Source organism: Drosophila nasuta, unplaced genomic scaffold, assembly GCF_023558535.2.
Source record: "Drosophila nasuta strain 15112-1781.00 unplaced genomic scaffold, ASM2355853v1 ctg181_pilon, whole genome shotgun sequence".
Taxonomy (NCBI): Eukaryota; Metazoa; Arthropoda; class Insecta; order Diptera; family Drosophilidae; genus Drosophila; species Drosophila nasuta.
In genome coordinates, this window is record NW_026869405.1 from 2,398 (window position 1) to 12,850 (window position 10,453).

The 10,453-nt window shown below is 47.0% G+C and overlaps 1 pseudogene; it reads left to right on the forward strand.

Annotated features, from left to right (window-relative positions):
• The first annotated feature begins 678 nt into the window (after positions 1-678).
• Positions 679-5,781, forward strand: LOC132797731 (uncharacterized; annotated as a pseudogene).
• Positions 5,782-10,453: the final 4,672 nt, after the last annotated feature.

Sequence of the window (10,453 nt, forward strand, 5' to 3'; positions counted from 1 at the left end):
CAGTTGTCCTCAAATCGTGTTGAACATTATTCTGTTTATTTCATCATTAATCTGTTTAATTTATCATTACTTCATTACTTTTATATTTTCTATCAATAAATTACTCTACTTTGTTATATATATATATTCAATCCACTGTTACATAAATACAACATATATATAATATCTTATCCATCTCCGTATACGTATATAAACAGCAGCAATCACACCGAGCAATAAAGATTCACGCTGCTGTTTGTGTTTTACTTAAAGAATTTTGTTTTTCCAACAGCGATTTGTTCCTCGTCTGTTTCCTTGTGTCGGCTTTGCTCACTATCCTGTGACAGCCGAAGTTCTTCTGCATTTTGCTTGCTTTCTGCTGTCCGCTTTACCGTGAGTCTTTGTTGAGAAAAGACTCTAAAGTGACTGCCGAAGCATAGTATGTCCAAGAGCCAAAAGAGCGAAAAGGACTCAAAACACTCGTTAAAGCTTCCGACCACAGCTCGTCGCCTGTCGTCCGCTTCACCCGCTCCTTCGGGGTCCAAATCCGCCACCCCTGGCGCTCAACTCCGAGTAAAAGTCGATCGTCCGTCGCCGTCTGCTTCTGCAAAGACTTTGCCGTTGCGTACATCTTCGACTGCTCCACGTAGTCAGGCAACTACCCGTTCCGTCCAAGCTAAACTTAGCGAAACCCGTGCGATGGCTCTCAGCAACTTCGTCAGTGTCTCCGACAGACTGGTGCACTTTGAGAGTCGGGTCAGAGGGCCTGCAGCCGAAGACGACAATGTACACACGTACGAGATCCGTCGTGACCGGCTGCAAGCCCTCTGGGACAATGTCGAAGCCGCCTATTCCACATGCGCTGATGCACTGCATCAAGACGGCGACAGTGAAGGCACACAGGCTTTGGAGGCGAAATACGATCACTGCTATGCAGTGTATGAGCGGTGTCTCGCCCATGTTAAGGGACAAATTACCCAGGTTTCCGGGTCCAGCAGGAGAGAAGCATCCGTTCCTCCTGTATACTCCAGTGGCTGCCGGCTCCCTCCAGTCGACACCGAAGTGTTCCGTGGGGATTACTTGCGGTGGCCGACCTTCCGTGACCTTTTCACGGCCATCTATGTCAACAATCCAAGGTTGACTCCGGTTGAGAAACTTTTTCATTTGAATTCGAAGACCGCAGATGAGGCCAGTGAAATAGTAGCCAAATTTCCGCTGACGAACGATGGGTTCGCGTCGGCTTGGGGTGCTCTCTGCGAACGTTTTGAGAACAAGCGCTTGTTAATAACAAGCCAGTTGAAAATCCTGTTCAACCTGTCCACGGTTACCCAAGAGTCGGGAGCAGCTATCAAGGAGCTGCAGAGCACGATCCAGCGTTGCTTGACCGCTCTTGAGCATTCAGACATCTCCGTCTGTAGCCCGTTCGCAGATTGCATCCTCGTTTTCCTCTGCTCGTTCAAACTCCCCAAGCTCACACTCTCGTTGTGGGAGCAATCTTTGGTGGACAAAGCGAGAATTCCCGCATGACAGGATATGAGCACGTTCCTCAATGAGCGCTATCGTACGCTCGAAGCGATTGAAGACGTGAAACAGACGGCCAACCCACAGAACGCGACTGCAGGACCATCCCGTCCGCAGAATTCCAAGCGGGTCAACTCTTTTGAGGCCCAAGTCACTCCGAAAGGCAAATCGTGTGACTTGTGCTCAAAGGAGAATCACCCTGTCCGGGTGTGTCCGCGTTTTTGCAAATGTCGGTCAACGAGAGAATGACATACATCAAACAGAAAAGTCTCTGTTTAAACTGTTTCGCAAGAGGTCACCAACTCCGAGAGTGTACGAGTGCGCACAATTGCTTGACATGCAAAGGGCGGCACAACAGTCTTCTCCATCGGGAAGACAGTGCCCACAATGGTGCCTCCTCATCGTCCAATATACAGTCCACTCCAAATCCAACGGCAACAGAATGTCCTTCTCGGCACGGCGGTCATCAACGTATGCCACTTGGGCACTTCATACACCGCACGTGCGCTAATTGATTCCGGGTCCGAAGCGACCTTCATTTCTGAGCGTCTGTTCCAACGCATAAAGTTGCCTTTCCAGTCCGTGCGAGCCCAGGTATCCGGGTTAAATCACGCAGTTGCGGCCCAATCGCAGAAGTTATGTCACTTCAGCATTGGTTCTCCGACGAAGCCGAGGCTCCATATCGAGACTTCGGCATTCGTAATTCCACAGTTGGCAGGCAAACTGCCCTCCTTCGATATGCCGCGAACTTTCCTAAGGGATCTACCAGCGATAGAACTGGCAGATCCACACTTCTACAAGAGCGCTCAGATTGATATTCTAATTGGCGCGGATATCCTTCCGTCGGTCATCCTGAGCGGCTCCCGGCCAAACATTTGTGGCTCACTCCTTGGGCAGGAAACCGTGTTTGGCTGGATTCTTACCGGCCCCGTCTCCCAGAATGTGTCGACAACTGTTTCTGCGTTTTCGACAAGAGTCGCCCTCCAAGCAGACGAACAGCTCGACAGCCTACTTTCCAAATTTTGGGAGGTGGAGGATATTCCAGCAAAGCTGATAAAGGAGTCAGACTTCGTTTGCGAAGAAAACTTCGTTAAGACTACTTCTCGTAGCAAATGTGGCAGATATCGGGTGACTCTTCCATTCCGGAAGCCCGATGGCATTGAACTGGGCCATTCCAGATCTATAGCGCTGGCTCAATTCCTCAAGAACGAGAATCGTTTGTCAAGAAACGATTCTCTAAAGGAACAGTACAATGCCGTTCTCCAGGAGTACGTGGACTTGGGTCATATGACACCCATATCGCCTCAGGCGATTGTGACGACTCTAATTTCTACCTGCCTCACCACGCCGTGTTCAAACCAGATAGCACCACAACGAAGGTGCGGGTCGTTTTCAACGCATCTTGTCCATCCTCAAATGGCAAGAGTCTGAATGATATCCTTCATTCAGGGCCCATTCTCCAATCGGATCTCACGTTGCAGATCCTCAGATGGCGATACTATCGATATGTGTTCAATGCTGACATAACGAAGATGTATCGCCAAATCCTCATGGACTCGAAGCACATACCGTTCCAACGAATTCTGTTCCGTACGTCGGACGGTGAGATCCGTGACTTCGAGTTGAACACAGTGACATTCGGTGTCAACTGTGCGCCTTTCCTGGCTCTACGAGTCCTCCAGCAACTTGCTGATGACATACGCTTGGAGTATCCTCTCGCAAGCCGAGTCATTTCCAACAACATGTACGTGGACGACGTCCTGGCGGGGACACACACGACAGAAGAGGCCATCCGGACCATTGCGGAAGTGTGTGCAGCCCTGAACAGCGCTGGCTTCCCGCTGAGGAAGTGGACGTCGAACCATAAGAGCGTGCTGAAGGACATTCCAAAGGACCATCTACTTCGAGAAGATTTCCTCGAACTCGAAGACTCCAGTACGGCGAAAACTCTGGGCATGAGGTGGCAAGCTCACGACGACGAGTTCTTCTTCATGCCACCGGAAGTTGCCCATCAGGACTCCTACACGAAGAGGGAAGTGCTTTCGCAAATCGCTAAGCTTTTCGACCCAGCCGGGTGGCTGGCCCCTTTCGTTATCCGACCCAAGATCTTCATGCAGGAGATATGGCTGAGAACGCTCGAATGGGACGAGCATTTACCAACGGATCTTTTACTCCAATGGAAGGAGTACCTCCAGAGCTATCCTGCTCTGTGAGAGATCCGGATTCCAAGATGGGTCCAATTCAGACACGAGTGAAGCTCCAGTACCACGGATTCTGTGATGCATCAGAAAGGGCGTATAGAGCAGCGATCCATGTCCGTGTGGAGATGGCGAGCAAGGTTTCCACACATCTCCTTACTGCGAAGACAAAGGTGGCTCCTGTCAAGTCTCTCTCAGTGCCACGTTTGGAGCTTTGTGGCGCAGACCTGTTAGCTGAGTTATCTGCAGCCCTCCTCCTGAATCTGCCAACAGAAAGTTTCCAGACTTTCTTTTGGACTGATTCAACAATTGTTCTCGCCTGGTTGAACAAGCCACCCTGCAGATGGACAACCTTTGTGGCCAATCGTGTGGCCAAAATCGTCCAAGCCAGCGACGCCAAGAACTGGTCGCATGTGCGATCCGAGCACAATCCGGCAGATCTTGCAAGCCGAGGTGTCCTGCCACAAGAATTGATGCGTAGTCCTTTGTGGTGGCATGGACCAGAGTGGCTTCATCTCCCGTCGGATCAATGGCCAACATCTCCAAGTCCCATTCCGGAGACTCTGCTGGAGCAGCGGATTAAGTGCAACGTCGCTAAGTTACCTCCTACTCCTGACTTCCTGAATAAGTTCTCTGAGTTTGGCAAGGCCTATGTTCTCAGATTCATAGATAGAAGTCGGAAGTTGACAGTTCCAAGCTCTACCGTGGTCCAAGCGGATGAGCTGTCACGGATCCAAGAGCGGCTAATCGTCATGGCTCAACGACAAACTTTTCAACAAGAATACCACTGTCTGCAGTCCAAGCAGCAGGTTCCTTCCTCAAGTTCAGTCCGAAACTTGAACCCTTTCCTCGATGGCAAGGGGATTCTAGGGGCCTGTGGGCGTCTGAGGGCGTCCCACTCGCTGCGTTATGATGAGAGTCATCCAATCATCCTCTCGTATTCCTCGTCTTTTGCACGACTACTGGTTCGTTTCACCCATCGTATATCCTTCCATGGGGGTAACCAAGTCGTCATGCGGCTGATCCGCTCCAGATTCTGGATTGCAAAATTGAAGGTCCTCGTCAGATCCACCATCAACTCTTGCAAGGTTTGCGTGATCTACAAGAAGAGATTGCAGACCCAAATGATGGGGGACTTGCCCAAGGAAAGGGCGTCCTACTCGAGACCTTTCACGCACACTGGAGTCGACTTCGCCGGCCCATTCGAAATAAAGAACTACACTGGCCGAGCCTGCCTCATCACCAAAGGGTATGTCTGCGTCTTCGTGTGCTTCAGCACGAAGGCGATCCACTTGGAGGCAACATCGGATCTCACGACGGAGAAATTCCTGGCCGCATTCTCCCGTTTCATCGCACGGGTGTCCATACCAGATGTACTCGGACAACGGGAAAACCTTCGTTGGAGCTGACAAGGTGATCTCCAACGACTTCTTGGAAGCGACGAGGGAGTGCATCATCGCACAACACGGCCACAAGAGCCTATCCTGGCACTTCAACCCGCCGGGCGCCCGCATATGGGTGGATTATAGGAAGCCGGCGTAAAGAGTTTTAAGGCACTCTTTTACAAGGCGACATCCACCTCGAAATATACGTTCGAAGAGTTGTCCACTCTTCTCGCTAAGATCGAAGCCTGCCTGAACTCGAGGCCGATTTCCCTAAGTCCGAGGATCCTTCGGACTTACTAGCGTTCACTCCTGGCCATTTCCTCATAGGTGGCCCTCTTATTTCGGTGTTGGAACCACCAATTAACCAACCGGCCACCTCCATCCTCAATCGATGGCAGCGACTGAAGGCTCTCCACCAACAATTTTGTTTCCGTTGGAAAGATGAGTACCTGAAGGAGCTGCACAAACGGACGAAATGGCAATCCCCTACACGGAACCTTCGGATCGGTGACATGGTCGTCATAAAAGAAGACAACCTCCCCTCGAACGAGTGGCGCCTAGGACGGGTGCTGACGACGTGTCCAGGCACTGTGCTCACGGCGCGGGGTACTATCCGAAGACCCGTTGCCAAACTCATTCTACTCCCGATGGACAGCAAGACTGACCCCTCCACGTCAGAAGGACTGAAAGACGGATAACCTCCTATTCCGTATTCCTATTCGTCGTCCTGTGTTGTCCTATGCTGTCCTGTTCCGTGTGTCATTGACAACACAAAGAGGCTACTACAATAATCATTTTTTTTTCTTCTTGTTTCATTTCATGTAGTATGCCATCACATACATCCACCCACCGGGACCGCCCCGCTGGCACCAACTCGTTCCGGTGTCGCGTGTGCCGTAGGATCCACCCACTCCGGAGGTGTCAGCGATTCCTGAGGCTGACAGCGGAGAAACGGTTGAGAGCAGTACTCATAAACAAGTACTGCTCTAACTGTCTGGCCCACCAACACTCCGGGTAACTCTGCCGCAGCGCGGAAGGTGCAGGGTGTGTCGTGGGGACCACCACACGCTGCTGCACTTCAAGGCGGCACGCAGCGTTCGCCCCAATCGTCAGCGACGAGGCGATGACCAACCGGGCTCCACCCGGTCCCGAACCGCCGCACGGCCACGATCCCGAACCCTACCACGGCCACGTTCGCGAACCCCACCACGGCCACGTTCGCGAACCCCACCACGGCCACGTTCGCGAACCCCAGCACGGTCACGTTCCCGAACTCCAGCACGGTCACGTTCCCGCTCGCCGTCTCCCCAGCGATCGGCCTCACCTACGCCCGGGGGCTTTTCCGACGTCGCTCTCATCCTTGCTGCAGGACAAGGCTGTGAGCATTCTTCCAACGGCCAACATCCTAATCGACACCGGATGTAAGACATTCGAGATGCGAGCGCTGATCGACCCGTGCGCGGCGACCAGCCGTATCAGCGCTTCATTGGCAACGGCCTACCGGCTATCCGTCACCCGCGTTGGTACGGAAGGCGTCTGCAAGGCGATAATCCGCTCGCGGACATCCGAGTTCCGTCGAAAGGTGCTGCTGCAGGTGGACTCTCAATTCTACTGCCGCACCCTCCGACCCGTCGATGGCGAAAACTTGGAGCAGTTCCGCAGCATTACGCTCGCCGACGAACGCTGGTTCCAACCATCGATGGTGTCCCTGGTGCTCGGCACTGATGTGTATCCTCACATCATCCAACCCGGCCTCCTGCCGAGCACCAACGGTTTGCCAATGGCCCAGAATTCCACCTTGGGCTGGATTCTGTCCGGTCCATTTGGACAATGATACCGTTTGCAACTCATTGCAAGGGGAGGATGTTGATGCCAGATGATGGCAGGTGTGACCACTCAGGCCAGCTGACAGTGTGGTCGCGATCGAAAGTTATCGATAGCGACAAAGCTGGTATACTGTGCGTGTGACCGTGTCCTACGCGCAGACACACTGTTCTTGGTTTCCTCTGGAGATGGTCACCCTGCCCTTTTAGTGCTTTTCTGCTTTTATCATATGTTCAAATATTCTTCTGCGCACATGACAAGTATTTTTCAAGTGTCGAATAAAAAGTTTGTAAAAGTGAACAAACCCGCTACATATCAAATTTAAAGTGTTTTTATTTACTGGAAAGACGCCCCCTACACAAAATGTAAAAATCGGGAAAATTTTAGAAAATAAAAAAATGTAAAAATCGGGAAAATTTTAGAAAATAAAAAATTCAAAAATCGGAAAAGTTTTAGAAAATGAAAAAATGTAAAAATCGGAAAAATTTTGGAAAATTAAAAAATGTAAAAATCGGGAAAATTTTTGGAAAATGAAAAAATGTAAAAATCGGGAAAATTATTGAAAGTGAAAAATGTAAAATTCGGAAAAATTTTCAACAGTGAAAAATGTAAAAATCGGAAAAACTTTAGAAAATGAAAAAATTTAAATATCGGAAAAATTTTAAAAAATAAAAAAACCAAAAATCGGGAAAATTTTGCAAAAAAATTTTGAAAAATGAAAATATGTAAACAACGGAAAAATTTTTACAATGAAAAAATGTAAAAATCGGAAAAATGTTAAAGAATAAGAAAATGTAAAAATCGGAAAAATTTTGAAAATGAAAAATGTAAAAGTCGTAAAAAATTTTGTAAATGAAAAAATGTAAAAATCGGGAAAATTTTAGAAAATAAAAAATGTAAAAATCGGAAAAATTTTAGAAAATGAAAAAATGTAAAAATCCGGAAAATTTTGTAAAATGAAAAAATGTAAAATCGGGAAAATTTTAGAAAATAAAAAAAATGTACAAATCGGGAAAATTTTGAAAGTGAAAAAAATGTAAAAATCGGGAAAATTTTAGAAAATGAAAAAAATGTAAAAATCGGAAAAATAGGAAAAATTTCAATCAGGTGAAAAAAATGTAAAAAAAAAATGTAAAAATCGGAAAAATTTTGGAAATTAAAAAATTTAAAAAATCGGAAAAATTTAGAAAGTAAAAACTGAAAAACCTAAAAATCGGAAAAATTTTTAAAAAATGAAAAAATGTAAAATCGGGAAAAATTTTGACAAAATGAAAAAAAATGTAAAAATCGGAAAAATTTTGGAAAATGAAAAAATGTAAAAATCGGAAAAATTTTAAAAAATGAAAAAATGTAAAAAATCGGAAAAAATTTTAGAAAAAATGAAAAAATGTAAAAATCGAAAAAATTTTAGAAAATGAAAAATGTAAAATCGCAAAAATTTTGGAAAATGAAAAAAATATAAAAATTGGAAAAATTTTCGGGAGTGAAAAATGTAAAAATCGGAAAAATTTTGAAAAATGAAAAAATGTAAAAGTCGGAAAAATTTTGAAAATAAAAATATGTAAAATTCGGAAAAATTTTAGAAAATAAAAAATTTAAAAATCGGAAAAGTTATAGAAAATGAAAAAAAAATGTAAAAATCGAAAAAATTTGGAAAATGAAAAAATGTAAAATCGGGAAAATTTTAGAAAATGAAAAAATGTAAAATCGGGAAAATTTTGGAAAATGAAAAATGTAAAATCGGAAAAATTTTCAACAGTGAAAAAATGTAAAAATCGGAAAAAATTTAGAAAATGAAAAAATGTAAAAATCGGGAAAATTTTAAAAAATGAAAAACCTAAAAATCGGAAAATTTTGCAACAAAATTTTGGAAAATAAAAAAATGTAAAAATCGGAAAAAATTTTTAAAAATGAAAAAAATGTAAAAATCATGAAAATTTTAAAAAATAAAAAATGTAAAAATCGGTGAAAAATCACAAGAGTTTTTGCAATTATAATTCCGCTTTATTCGCGAACACAAAGACTGGACCTAATTGTTGTTGTAGACGACGAAAACGAAAACGGAGTAAATGATGACGCGCTGATAAGTTCTCAATTTCAACTGTGTTTATGATTCTATGCGGTTACATTAAGCCTAACTTAACTAGAGTGGCGAAGCGAGGCGAATTCGCTCAGAGAGCAACAAACGAAAGCTTTATTGCGCTCTCGCTTCGCCCTAATTCTAACAACTTCATTTGGTACTTCATGCACTTAACTAATAATTATCAAATGCGCCAACACCGGCCCCGATGAACGGCTGTGCCTTCATCCGATTGGCAGAGGCGCCAATTTGTGTATTGGCCGTTTAAACAGCCCTCCTGTGCTGGTTCGCACGTCTGCGACGCGCACCGCCCCGTCCGCTCCTGGGTATACCGCCACGACTCGCCCCACCATCCACTGCATCGGCGGCTGATTGTCCTCTGCGACGACGACGAGCTCTCCGATTCGCAGATTTGGCTGCAACCGGTCCCACTTGGCCCGTGCCTGCAGGCCCAGCACATACTCCCGGGACCATCGCTGCCAGAACGTTCGCTTGAGCGACGAGACAGCTCGCCATCGCCTTAAGCAACTCAGACCCTCCTGGTCCGGGGTCCGCGATGCTGCCGGTGCCACCAGTGGACCGCCCACCAGTAGATGCCCTGGAGTTAGTGCCTCGCCGTCGTTGGGGTCGTTGCTTACGGCTCCTAGCGGGCGGGAGTTGAGCACCGCCTCGACCGCCACGACCACTGTCTGCAGCTCCTCGGCCGTGAGCAGGGCGTTGCCCACCGTCCGTAGGAGTAGGTGCTTTGCAGACTTCACACCTGCCTCCCATAGTCCTCCGAAGTGAGGAGCCCTCGGCGGTATGAACGCAAATTCGCATCCGCTTCTTGATGCGAAGTCGCGAACTGCGTTCTCCTCGGCCTCGACTCGCTTCCTTAGCTCCTCCAGATGGCGACTTGCTCCGACGAAGTTCGTCGCGTTGTCGCAATGAACTCGGCTCGGGCATCCTCTTCGACCAACAAACCTTTGGAAAGCCATTAGAAATGCATTAGATGACAGATCGGATACAATTTCTAAGTGAACCGCTTTTGACGCAAAACAGACGAACAAAGCTATGTACGACTTGTACGGCGGCTTTCCGCGAATCCTATAGGTTGTCTCAACCGGGCCACAAAATCTACGCCACAAATTGAAAATGGGCGGAGCGCTCGGAATCGATCAGCAGGCAAATTTCCCATTATTTGCGTAAGCAGCCGAGGTTTGCATTTAAAGCAACGGATGCATGATCGTACTGTCTGACGACAAAGCTCTTGAGCATTGACTAACCAAATACGTTCTCTGAGAATGCTCACGAGCGCTCTTGGGCCAGCGTGACAGTTGGTCAAGTGAAGATACCTCACATAGCTGCGAGCAAATTGTGAGCGCTTCGACAAGAGGAGTGGAAACTTAGCATCATACGAAATAGGAGCATTTACCAGTCGCCCCCGACTCGCAACAACGAAAACGAACACCAAGATCCTTCATACT